Source organism: Pteropus vampyrus, unplaced genomic scaffold (assembly GCF_000151845.1).
Source record: "Pteropus vampyrus isolate Shadow unplaced genomic scaffold, Pvam_2.0 Scaffold269, whole genome shotgun sequence".
NCBI lineage: Eukaryota > Metazoa > Chordata > Mammalia > Chiroptera > Pteropodidae > Pteropus > Pteropus vampyrus.
This window is the reverse complement of record NW_011889050.1, coordinates 1011839-1024837: the sequence shown is the minus strand read 5'-3', so window position 1 is coordinate 1024837 and position 12999 is coordinate 1011839. Positions and strand designations below refer to the sequence as shown.

The window sequence follows — 12999 nt, the reverse complement described above, 5'->3', positions numbered from 1 at the left end:
CCTAGGGTGCTGTGTCACTGTGATTGTGCCTGAAAGCTGAGCTAGGTCAAGATTAGTTGTTCTCAACCCTGGCTGCTTGGTGGCATTACCTGGGAAGCTTCGGAATTATTGATCACCTATTACCACGCCTGAGTAGAAAAACCCAAACCACTGGAGGTGAGTGAGGCCCAGGTATTATTTTTGAACACTTGATTCTCAATCAAGAGTCTAGAGCAGTGGTTCTCAAGCTGGATGCATATTGGAACAACCTGAGGATAAAAAATTAACACTTGTATGTACCAGTTTGTTAGGGTGACCATAACAGAATACCACAGACTGGGTGGCTTAAAACAAAAATTTATTTTTATCATAATTCTGGAGGCTAGAAGTCCAAGATCAAGATGCCAGTAGGTTTGGTTTCTCCTGAGGCCTCTCCCCTTGGCTGGTAGATGTGCATCTTTTCCCTCTGTCCACACATGGTCCTCCTTCTGTGTGCGTGTCCATGTCCTAATCTCTATTTATAAGGACACCAGTTATGTTAGATTAGTTATTAAAAAATAAGCAACAGGCCCAAAATAGAGTCATTTGTGCTGAGCCCGTGTCACCAAGCTAAGACTTAATACCTAATCTAATTGTAGTGTCATCCTTTCCCAAGAATGTAATCTTAGCCAGTCAGTTTGGAATTTCCTGATCAGCACTAGTGAGGTAATCTACCTGATAAACCCTTGCCTCCCCCCACAAAAAAGGTTATCTTGCCTGAAATAATCCCATTTTTGCTAATAACCTCCTCGTTTCACCACTGCCCTCTTCCTCTTCTGCCTTTAAAAGCCTTTTCTTTTCTACAGCTCTTAGGGGCAACTTTCTATCCGCTAGATGGGGTGCTGCCTAATTCATGAATCAATGAATAAAGCCTAAAAAATCTTTAAAATTTACTCAATTGAATTTTGTCTTATAAGAGTCCATCTTAATAACCTCATTTTAACTTAATTACCTCTTTAAAGGCCCTATCTCCAAGTACAATTACATTCTGAATTAGAAATTCAATATATGAATTTTATAGTGGACATAATTCAGTCCATAACAATGTCCAATTAAATCAGAATCTTTGGATGTGGGGTCTGGACATAAATATTTTTTTGAACCATGGATGATTCTGATGTGCAGCTGAGCTGAGGAATAAATGCTGGTTGAAAGGGTAAGCAGAAACAGGAAAGAAACACAACGAAATGTGCAGGCCACCACACTTCATAACTGGCACACATGTCCATGGTGAGTGCCCGGATGGTGCTGCTTTAGTGTGGTCATTAAAATCAAGTGGCTGTAGACATCCCCCACAATAACTACCTATTTAATCCCATTTTTCCATTTCCTCCCAGTTTATAATGCAGTCTGTGAGGAACTCAGTGAATCTTGCTCTTAATCTTAGAATAACCAGATCGAATTCCCTGAGGTAAGAATAATCAAAATATAAATGAGTTTCAGATAAGCTCATGATATCACTGAAAAGAGACTAGACAAAGTGACCGTAGAGAAAGATGATTCCCAGAAGTGAAGAGAGGAAGCCTGGGGTGGTGTGGCAGGCACTGCTGGCTGTACCCTTAGCCGACGTGACCCTGTCCCTGTCTCATTGCTGTCAGAGCCCTGGTTTGTTCATCAGGGGAGGCCTTTTCTGCCTGTGAGTCTGTGTAAGGATGTAATGCCAGAAGGTGGGGGGACTAGCCTCATGAGGTGAGACTCTCTCAGCACAGAGATGGGAAGAGCCTGGGTTCTTTGATGATGCCATTGCATCATGGAATTAAACCACTTCATAGAACTTCTCCACCTTTGGACTTTTTGTTAGAGGAGGTAAGAAATTTTTTCTTGTTTAAACTGTTGCCCTGGGATTTTCTGTTCCTCTCAGCCAAAATCATCCCTAACTGACATGTTAATCAGTCACTAGCTACTAGAGCTAGATACTCTGTGACAGTGGTTCTCAATTACAATGGTGATAAACTACACCTGGGTAGCCTTACAAAAACAAGACAAAAAAGAAATTCCACTGATTTCCGGGTTCCACATCCAGAGATCCTAGTTTAATTGGTCTAGTGTAAAGGAAAGGCACTGGGGATTTAAGCAGGGATGAGGCTGAGAACCACTGCTCTAACATTAAGAAATTAATATGTTAGGGATACAGGAGCTGCTTCTGAGCCCTTTCGAGCCAAAAGCTGAGTAAAGTGGAAGCTGAGACTGTGTCTCTTGTCCTGGGCTGTTGTCAGTGCAAAGCAAGACCAGCTCATGCAAATGTGGCGGAAGGGGCAGGGTGGAGGGCAGTTCACTGGGAGCCACTAGATTCACAGGAGTCAGTTTCTCCCTAGGATCAAGAGTGGACATGAGATCGCGGTAAAAATGGCCTCATTTCCTTATACAGCAGTTATTTTACTTCCTCATCAATCAGAAGAGCTGGTGTATGTGCTGCACGTGTATGTCTTATGTGCGTGTGATAGCTAGGGACACACAAAGGGACATTAGGGACAGGAAAAACCAAGGTCACAGAAACACAGCTCTTAGAGGAGGACCCCTGGTCCCTGTGTGGTGTGAATTTTCACTGTCAGCCTAGAGAACACTGATTACTGTTGGTGATTTTAACCCATGGAGCTGCCCTAGGAGGTTCTCTATATCACTCCTCATCGGGAGAACCTGTGCCATTTCATTTTCCTCAGCAGACTTGCCTCTAAGGATTGTGACCAGGGACAAACCATCCCTTTTCTTTATTTTCCCTACTTAAATAAGAAGCAAACAACTTTTTCTCTTTAAGTATCCCTTTAAGAGTTACCCAGGACTCACGCATCTAAAAATTCTCACTGAGCGGTCTTGGTGAGCATGGCTGATGCTGACTTTTGGATGGTGATGATTAGGGAGGGGAGATTAAATTATTCAATCATTTGAAAAGTATTGAGAATCTGAAAAGTGCTGGAAATGACACCAAGGTAGAATAATACTTAGTCCCAGCCCTCAGAGAGCTTATAACTTGTTAGGAAAACTAAACTGCATAATGGTATTAGAAATAAAGGTTAAACTGTGTAATGCTACTAATAAAAGCCCCTAAGAGTAGACTGGAAGAGCTAGAGAAGGAGGCAGCTTCCTGAAGAAGGTAGGATTCAAGTTAGGCACTGAAAAGTGCACAGGATTTGGCCAAGTGAGAGAGGACAGGCATGGGGAGAATGAGCTGGAGCAAGCTGACCCAGAGAACTGAGCCTGTTTGGAAAACAGGGGAGTCTGCCTGAAGGGCCACAGTGGGAGTGAGGTGGGCTGGGCAAGTGTGGCCATGGTATGGTAGACCTCACGAACCCTGAGTCACATGGAAGGTATCTGTAACTCATGACATTGTTCCTCTGCCTAACTATGGTGACTGTGTCATGAGCTAAGATTGGCTAATTATGACCTAACTCTGAATAAATATGACTTCCAGAACATAGACTATGTCACTTCTTGTTCAGCTGTTGGCCTCAAATCCTTCAGTCAGTAACTGTCCTCACAAAAATGCTGGTATACTGAGCAATAAGAACATGGTTTTCCAGACTAGAATTCATTTTCTGGCTTGAATTCTACTGACATTTGCCCAAAGCAGTCACATGGCCCTCCTGCTCCATTACCCAGCACGTTCCATTTGTCCTTTGAGGCCCCATTCCTTCCCAACCTCTCAGTGCCATTGGGGCGATGGGTCACATTTGGTCATTTCACTGTGTCCTTCCTCATATTGTTTGCTAACAGTCATCTGTTCATTTTCTCTGAGTAGAACCTATTTCATGTTCTTCTTTTTTGTTTCCTTAGGAATAAATGTAGTGCCAGGCCCACAGTAGGTTAAAATTCAATAACACTTTCACTTCCCCCAAGTTTTTTAGAGACAAAAACTATACATATTTTTAATATTTTATCTTTTAGAATAGGCAAATATATACATGAACAACACTGTAAAGGTACAAAAGAGAAAAGCACATTCTCCTCTCTCTTCTGCTTTTTATTGCATCTAATTAGTTTCAGGGCAAACCCTCCTAGGTTTCTTGGGAATCCTATGTGAAACATGCTATATGTTTATGAACATTTGTGAATATATATTATATTTTTTCACACAAATGGCAATATGCTATACTCATTATTCTGCATGTTGCCTTTGTCACTTATCATTATATTATGTGGCATTTTCTATATCAATACACATAGACTTGCCTCTTTCTTTTTTAATAGCTGCATACTATTCCATCGTGTGTACATACACATGATTTATTTAACTAAGTCACCGCTGATGAACATATAAGATAAACAACATTGCATATAAGATAAACACATAATTTCGTACTTATATCAGTATAACTGTAGAACAATTACTGAAGAGTAGAATTTTTGGTCTTAGGGTATGTGTATGTCAAATTTTGGTAATTATTGTCAGATTGCCTTTGTAGAGGTTGTACCAAGTTACCCACCAACAAGCAATATATGAGATATGTTTCTCATACCCTCAGAAACCTTGAGGCAAAAAAAAAAAAAAAAAAAATTTACTGAGCCCTCATTCTGTGTGTAGTGCTTTGCTTGGTGCATATGTGGGAAACTGAGATAGAGAATAGCCTCGCCTCCTTGGGCAGCCATCATGGACCTCACATACTGGGCAGAACAGCCCCATGAGACTCACAGCGACATACCGTCAGTGAGGTTTGCAGAGGGCTTGTCAGTCTGGGGGTTGTTGGGCTGCTGTATTTCTGGTTTGTTTTGAAATGGCTATCAGTTTGTGAGAAGGGTTACATTAGGGTTACAAAGCAGGAGGAAGTGGTTCCAAGGATAAGGAAGGGACAGTGATAGCGTATAGAAGGTGGGAGAATGGTCGAATGGGGTCCGAAGTTATCAGGTGCTGGAGAGTAGGGAAGAGCAGGGAACTCAGGGAGAAAAGATCAAGTTTTGGGGGAGAAGAAAAGGAGGGGGTTGCTAAACTATGAAGGAAATGGGGTTTTAAAAAAATTCTTGAGAATTTTCACAGAAAATTAATTTTTTAAAGGGGTGCGTGGTTAATTTTATAAATTTTGGAATTTCCTCATCTCCCAGCCTCTGTTCTTCACAAAGCAATATTTTATTTTATTTTTTTCCAGATGTTTTTTTATTTAGATAGTTTCATATTTTCCTCGGTCATTTGGTGACTGGATATCAATGTCTTGGGGACCATTGGCAATATTAGGGGCAACTTTCAAGAAGGGTTTGAGAGGGCCTCCTGGATTTTTGCTAAAGCAAGTCGAGGCTCTGAACCAGTGACCTCTGGAAAGTCGAGAGAAGACTGATTGCTTTATAGATGGAACTGGAGCACCAGGCTCAAATCTTACTTAAGCAAACTGGTTTTAGTACTTAAATTTCAACTCACTATAAGTGTGATAAGTGTATGTAAAGTTTACATTTCCAATTCTAAACTTGGTGGATTGAATAAGAAAGAGCTTATATCTTAAATATGCCTACATAAATAAAAAATTGTTCATAGTACCATAAATGTTTTATAAAAGATAGTTATCCTTTAAATGCAGCCTCTTTTCCTACATAAGGAAAATTTTATTTCTTTTTACTCAGAAGTATTTTATTAGTATAACCATCATGCACTTACACATATTGGTCTGCGTGTGTAAACTTGAAGAGGTATTTTCACTCAAAAGGCGAATGTTATAATCAGCTCTTTGTTCTACTCCTGTAGATATGCTTGCCACTTAGGTGGTGGGGCAGGGTGACCTCAAAATTAACTAAAGATTCATCCTCCCTTTTGCTTGTTCTGTCTAAACAACAAATGTAACTATAACCCATAGCAACTCCCATGTTTTGTAACTCTTTGTAACTGCCTGCAACCCATAACAACTCCTGCGCCATGCCAACTAAGCCCTATAAGAGCAAAGTTGCATCTGAGCTCAGGGCCCAGATTTTCAGAGCGCTAGCGTTATAAACCTGAGTTCTCTAGCTCTCCAAGTGCTGCTTGGTTTCTCGCCAGTCTGATTTTTGCAACATTTCTGCAACATTCCTGGAGCTTCCAGTGAGATTCCAACCACGCCGGCCCTTTGAGCCACCGGACTGGTGACTTAGCCAGGCCGGGCAGGAGGGGCTCTGAGACGAATGAGGCGTGCCACCTGACGGTATTCCGGGTTCTCTTTCAAACCAGTGCTCTGACTCTCCGGACGGCTGAGCCCCAACTGGACTCCAACGAGGATGGACCAACTCACCAGAAATGGCCACAGTATAAGGTGAGGCCCTGGGACTCAGCAACCTAGTCAGGTTTCCTCTCCAGACAGAAGAGGAGCTTGATCACCTCCTAAAGTCTTCAGTTAGAAGATACAGATTAGAGTCTTCCCAGGGAGAGGAGACATCGGGGTCTTCCCATGGGGAGAAGACAAAGGTCAGGGCCTTCCAAAAAGTGGGGAGGCAATGTTTTAACCTGGTATGTGAATGAGTGAGTGAATGAGCGACCTGACTGATTTGACTCTGTCAGGTGCGAATTTGTGGCTCCATGGCTGGGCACTCAAAAGGTCCCCTAAAGGCTACAGAGTCTGAGTGGGCTCATCTGCGATTCCATAATGTACGACATATGGTCTATGGCGGCATTGGACTAGTGTCCAATCGTAAGTCACAAAGCTGAGTCCGCTACGGCCAATTGTCACCTAAGTTCTTTCGGGACACGGCCAGAAGAGCACCTGAGTGGTCTCCTCTCTGGAGGATGCACCCACCCATGTTTGTCTTTGTGTCATTGACACGGGGTGGGATACACAGGGGAAGAGGAGGGTGTAATTAACCACTGATTTGGCTTAAGAATTGTCTATCTCCAAATGGCCCTTTTGACACAGGAGCCCTCTGTTGAATTATTTTCTTGAAATTTTAAGGCCTATTTGCCCCCTCCATTAGGAAGCTCCTTAGGGTAATATGGGTGGAGATTCCTCTAAGCCAATTGTTTTAAATTGTATGTTGAAAAATTTTAAGAAAGGTTTCTGTGGGAATTATGGGGTTAAGTTGAACCAGGAAAACTTTATTCTTTTTGTGAGCTTGAGTGGCCCACCTTCGGGATAGGATGGCCTTCAGAAGGGACCCTGGACCTCCCCACTGTTAGAGCTGTGCACCAGGTGGTGACAGGGACCCCTAGACATCCAGACCAGTTTCCATACATAGACTCATGTTTGCAAATCGCTACTGTAGTGCCCCCTTGGGCCCGGTTCTGCACAAATAGGCAGGGACAGAGTAAGGTACTTGTGGCCCAACCGACTCGGGGAAAGAACAAGAAAGAGCTAGCAAAAGTCATCCAACAAGGGGACCCTCAGGGAGAACCTTTCTTCCCACCACTGTACATCCCAGCAGCTCCGCCAGTCCCTGCACAGCCACTCTACTCACAATTACGGGACAGCCCTCTGCCATTGGTGCCTTCACTGCCCCAACAGCCTGAGCCAGAGTCCACAGTGTCTTTGCTTGACCACATAGCCAGCGCAGCAGCCTGTGGCCCTCCAGATGCCTCTCTGAGGGAAGTGAGGCCCTTTTGAAATTAGTGAAGATGGCACATTCCATACCCATGACTCTCCTCACAGACCAGACAACAACTATTGTCTGGGCCATGGGGGACCGTGCTACCCGCTTATTTTGCAAAGCCTGCTCATGATGGTTAGGGGGTCACCTAGCGACTCATGAGTTCCTGTACCTACTAGAGTGCCCCATCCCCCTTTTAGGTAGAGTCTTATTAATGAAACTTGGAGCACATATCACCTTTGCCCCTGGAAAGCCCACCAGTCACCCTGGGGAACCAACCTGCTCTAATGATGGCTGTGACTGTGTCCAGGGAAGATGAATGGCTTCTCTATTCTCCAGAAAGAAAACAAACAAATCCAATCAGACTTCTAGAAGAGTTCCCTGCTGTCTGGGCAGAAAAGAGGCCCCCAGGTCTAGCCAAGAATCGCACGTCCATTGTAGTGGACCTGAGGCCAGGAGTCACTCCTGTCACACAAAGACAATATCCAGTGCCATTGGAAGCACACTTGGGGATTTGGGACCACATCCAGCATTTGCGCGATACCAGAATTCTAGTCGAGTGTCAGTCACCTTGGAACACTCCGCTCTTATTCATCCAGAAGCCTGGAGGGAATGACTACCACCCTGTCCAGGACCTCAGTGCCATCAACAATGCAGTGGTCATCATCCATCCAGTGGTCCCGAACCCGTACACCCTCCAGAGTCTCTTACCTGCCCAAGCAAGCCTGTTCACCTGTCTTGATCTCAAAGACAACTTCTTCTGCCTCTGGTTTTCACCAGCCAGTCAGCCACACACTTGAGAAAGACACAACTGACCTGGACTCAACTGTCACAGGGCTTCAAGAATTCACCTACCTTGTTTGGTGAAGTGCTGGCCGCAGATCTTGCTGCCTTCCCCAGAGAGACTTTGAATTGCACTCTACTCCAGTATGTAGATGACCTGTTGCTGGCTAGCCCCACCCAAGAAGACTACTGGAAAGGTACTAGAGCCTTGTTGGCCTTACTCTCTACCATGGGATACAAGGTGTCATGGAGGAAGTCTTTATTCTGCAACAGGAGGTTAGATACCTTGAATTCATCATCTCGGAAGGACATCGAGCACTTGGATAGGAAAGGAAACTAGCCATCTGTTCAATACCTCGGCCAAACACTAAGAAGGGTCTGTGAATTCCTAGGGGCTGCCAGATTCTGCCAGATCTGGATACCAGGTTTCTCTGAAATTGCCAAGCCACTGTTCCAGGCCACAGCTGGGTCCAGTAAAGACCCCCTGAAGTGGGGCTCCAAACAAGAAAAAGCCTTCAGAGAAATAAAGAGACTCTTAACCAGTGCCCCAGCATTAGAACTACCGGATATGACCAGGACTTTAACCTCATCGTACATGAGAAGAATCATACTGCACCGGGGGTCCTCACACAAATAATTGGGCCGTGGCAGTGCCCGATGGCATATCTGTCCAAACGGCTAGATCCGGTGGCCACAGGATGGCCACCATGCCTCCGGGCCTTAGCTGCCACAGTAGTCCTGGTCAGAGAAGCGGACAAGCTCACGCTGGGACAGAATGTAAATGTAAAGGTTCCCCATGCTGTTACTGAATTAATGAATAACCAGGGACTCAAGTGGCTGACCAATGCCAGGATAACTCATTATCAGGGACTGCTTTGTGAAAATCCACGTGTCCGCCTCAAGAATGTGGACGTTGAACCCTGCTACTTTTCTTCCCATTGAGGAGGGGCCTCCCAACCATGATTGTGAGGAGGTCACGGATAAAGTCGACTCAAGCAGGCTGGATCTGATAGATGTTCAGCTTCAGAACCCAGAATGGTATTGTTCACGATGGGAGCAGCTTCATCCATGAAGGACAGCACAAAGCCAGCTACGCAATAACAACTATAGATGAGGTGATCAGAGTTGAGGCTCTGCCACAAGGCTGGTTGGCACAGTGGGCTGAACTCATCCAGGCGCTGCGGCAGGCTGAAGGGAAATGACCAGTACCTATACTGATTCAAGGTATGCCTTTGCTACTTTGCATGTACATGGAGCCATTTATAAAGAGAGGAAACTACTGACAGCAGGAGGAAAAGAAATCAAGAACAAAGAAGAAATCCGTCAACTGTTGGAGGCAGTCTGGAAGCAGGTGGCAGTCATTCACTGCAAGGGCCACCAGAGAGGAACCGACCCTGTCAGTAGGGGAAACCGACTGGCAGACCAAGCAGTTAGGGAGGCTGCCAACCAACCAACTACCACAATGGGTCCTGAGCCAGTCTCTACGGTTCTCCTAGCTCCAGAATTGCCTCTGTCCCCGACATACACCAAGGAAGAACAACGGGCCTTGAGTGAAGGGAGAACCAAGAGAAAGGAGGGCTGGTGGGAACTTCCAGATCAGAGACTCTTTATTCCCACTGCAGTGGCAGCTCAGCCGGTAACATGACACCACGAATTGACTCACCTAGGGAAGACTACTTTAGAAAGCTTGTTAGGCCGCTACTATTTCATACTCAAGCTCCCAACCCTGTGCGTCCAGATCAGTGCTAGATGTGTAACTTGCACACAAAACAGTGCCAGCCAAAGGCCAAAATCCAATCCAGGGGTGCAAACAATTGGGACTATGCCCTTCAAAGACATAGAAGTGGACTTTACTGAGGTCGAGCCCTGCTGGGGCCACTGATACTTACTTGTGTTAGTTTGCACCTACTCTGAATGGGCCAAAGATTTCCCTACATGCACTGAACGGGCACGAGAAGTAGTTAAAGCCTTGTTGAGGGAAATTGTTCCAAGATACAGGTTGCCCCTCTCTATAGGATCTTACAATAGACCTGCCTTTGTGTCTGAGGTAGTCCAGGCTCTGTCCAAAGCTCTAGGAATCAAATGGAAGCTCCACAAGGCCAACAGGCCACAACGTTCAGGGAAAGTTGAGCGCATGAACTGGACTCTCGAGTCCACTCTAGCTAAGCTTTGTCAGGAAACCCAGTGACCTTGGATTGACTTGCCACCTCTGGCTCTACTCCAAGCACGCTATACCCCAAGATCTTCGGGCTACTCCCCTTTTAAAATCCTTTACGGGAGACCTTCCCCAGTGATAGGGAAGCTAAAAGGAGACCCTTGACTTATAGCTGACCTAGAAATGTCCCAACACCTTCAGGCCTTAGGGAGGATCCTCTGCCACATTACCCAGGAAACCCTAGAAAGAGCCCTTATCCCCTTAGGGAACTGGATCCCTCCCTATTGGCCAGGATATGAAGTATGGGTTAAGGAATGGAAGAAAGAGCCACTCCAGCCGATCTGGACAGGCCCTCACACTGTTATATTAGCAACTCCCACTGCTGTTAAGGTTGCAGGTGTCATCCCGTGGATCCACCACACCCAGGTAAAGAGAGCGACACCTCCGGAAGAACGGGAGATGTGGACTGCAGAGCCTCTTCCTGATCAGCCTCTCCGAGTCACATTCCAGAGGCAGCAGAGATCCACATGAGACCTTTGGCTCTGCTCTGGCCACCCCCAAAGCTGACTAGTCTATGCATGACAGAAACTTGAGGATCAACTGTCCAGACTGTCCAGATGTATTGCTATCATCCCTGACCTATTTGGCCTGCATCGGGATCCTCTCAATTCTTGCATGTTCAGGCTAAACCCCTCTTCAGTACATTTCTAGAGGATTTATCTAACTGCCATTGGTTATAATCATGAGGAAGATCCTTCCTTTTGTTAATTCTAGTAGGATTTTATACTCAGGTAATGGTGTCTATTAACTCATCCTATAAGGGAATTATGGATACCGAGTACTTATATAGGATGCTTAATTTAGCTTATCATCTCTCAAACTCTTTGAATAGTGACTTGGCTAAAGATTGTTGGTTCTGCCTATCTCCATCTTTTGCATGCTACTTGGCTGTCCTCATCCCCATCTGGTACTGGGCAACAAGTAACATGACCCTTCGCCCCAAGTATGGGGGAGGCTGCCTGTTTGAACTGATAAATATAGAAAATTTATTTGATTTCCAAATCACTGACATGACTAAAGGTACACTGACAGGAAGAGCAGTTAACCTCTTAATGCCCTACAGAACCATCTTAACTCGGGCAGCTTCTCCCGAGCCTCCGATTTGGAGACCAATATCAACTCATACAAATCTTAAGTTACAGATACCCCTTTGTATCAAGAGAAGTCAATACTTGAGCCAGAGCCAAAATTTAGGCTCCCTTGAAGATTCTCATTGCAATTATACTATAGAAATAGAACCCTCAAAAGACTGATCTAGTTTCCAAGTAGCACAGGCTGCTCCATGTAAGAAATCTGTACAAGTCTCATGGAAACCCAACGCAAAGACTACAGGGTTACTAAACAAAAATTCAGGTTGCTGTCAAGGGAAGCCAAATGATTGCTTAAGCGTCTTTCCTTGGGAATTCTGCTCTGAACCCTCCCCAGAAGAATGCCTACTCTTACTAGCAAAACCTCATTGAATAGGTCTTTACAGATACTAAGAGAAATTTTTTACATTGGGAAAACAGAACCTCTGGAGCATCTCAGGATAATTCCTATGGACCCCTCCAACTCCTCACAGGGGCAGTTCTAGCGGGAATACTTTTGACCTTGGAATCTGAAAAGAGCAAAAGTCCGAATGATTGACTTTTTACTATTGAGATGAGTTTTTGCCATGGAACCCCAGGTATATTCTTTCTTTGTGGAACCAAGTCATATTTCTGTCTCCCAGCTAACTGGACAGGGATATGTACCCTGGTTTACTTGGCCTCTGAAATAAACATCACTTCCAACCACCAGTGTATGACTATCCCTCTAACACACACAAGAACCAAACGAGCAATATAATTCATTCCCCTTCTTATAGGCCTTGGCATTGCCGCAGGGGTAGACACTGGCATAGCTGGCCTAGCCTCCTGCCTGTCTTATTACCAAAGCTTATCTAAGGTCCTATTTGACAGCTTAGAAGACATATCCAAAAGCATTGTCACTTTATAAAGCCAATTAGAGTCCTTAGTAGGAGTAGTTTTACAAAACCAGAGGAGACTTGATCTTCTAAAAGCCGAAAAAGGAAGGTTATGCTTATTTTTAGAAGAAGAATGTTGTTTTTATGTTAATCAATCTGGTGTAGCTAGAGATGCAGCCAAACGGCTTATAGATAGAGCCTCAAAAATCTGCCACCAATTGAACGAGTCACGGGGGTCCTGGTCCAGAATATGGAATTGGGGATCCTGGCTTCTTCCACTTTCAGGACCTCTCCTTATTCTCTTCATAGCTCTCTTATTTGGTCCCTGTATCCTGAACTGTCTTGTGAATTTTGTCTCCTCACACTTAGAATCCATAAAGTTACAAATGGTTGTGACATCTGGACTACCCTTATACCAGCCCCTAGGCCAAGAAAATCAAGAGGTTGATGCCCTATAAGAATTTAAAGTGCATCAAAAGGAGGGAATGAAGAAGAATTTTCACTCAAAAGGCTAACGTTATAATCAGCTCTTTGTTCTGCTTCTGTAGATATGCTTGCCACATAGGCTGTG

At 44.7% G+C, this 12999-nt stretch overlaps 1 long non-coding RNA gene across 2 annotated transcripts; it reads left to right on the top strand.

Annotated features, from left to right (window-relative positions):
* Nucleotides 1–36: 36 nt before the first annotated feature.
* LOC111729555 lies at nt 37–12261 on the top strand. Of its 2 annotated transcripts, none has more exons than XR_002776279.1 (2): nt 37–156; nt 6140–12261. It is a non-coding gene; the product is annotated as an uncharacterized LOC111729555 (long non-coding RNA). The 2 variants fall into 2 exon arrangements; XR_002776280.1 differs by lacking the exon at nt 37–156 and adding an exon at nt 1687–1824.
* The last annotated feature ends 738 nt before the right edge of the window (nt 12262–12999 follow it).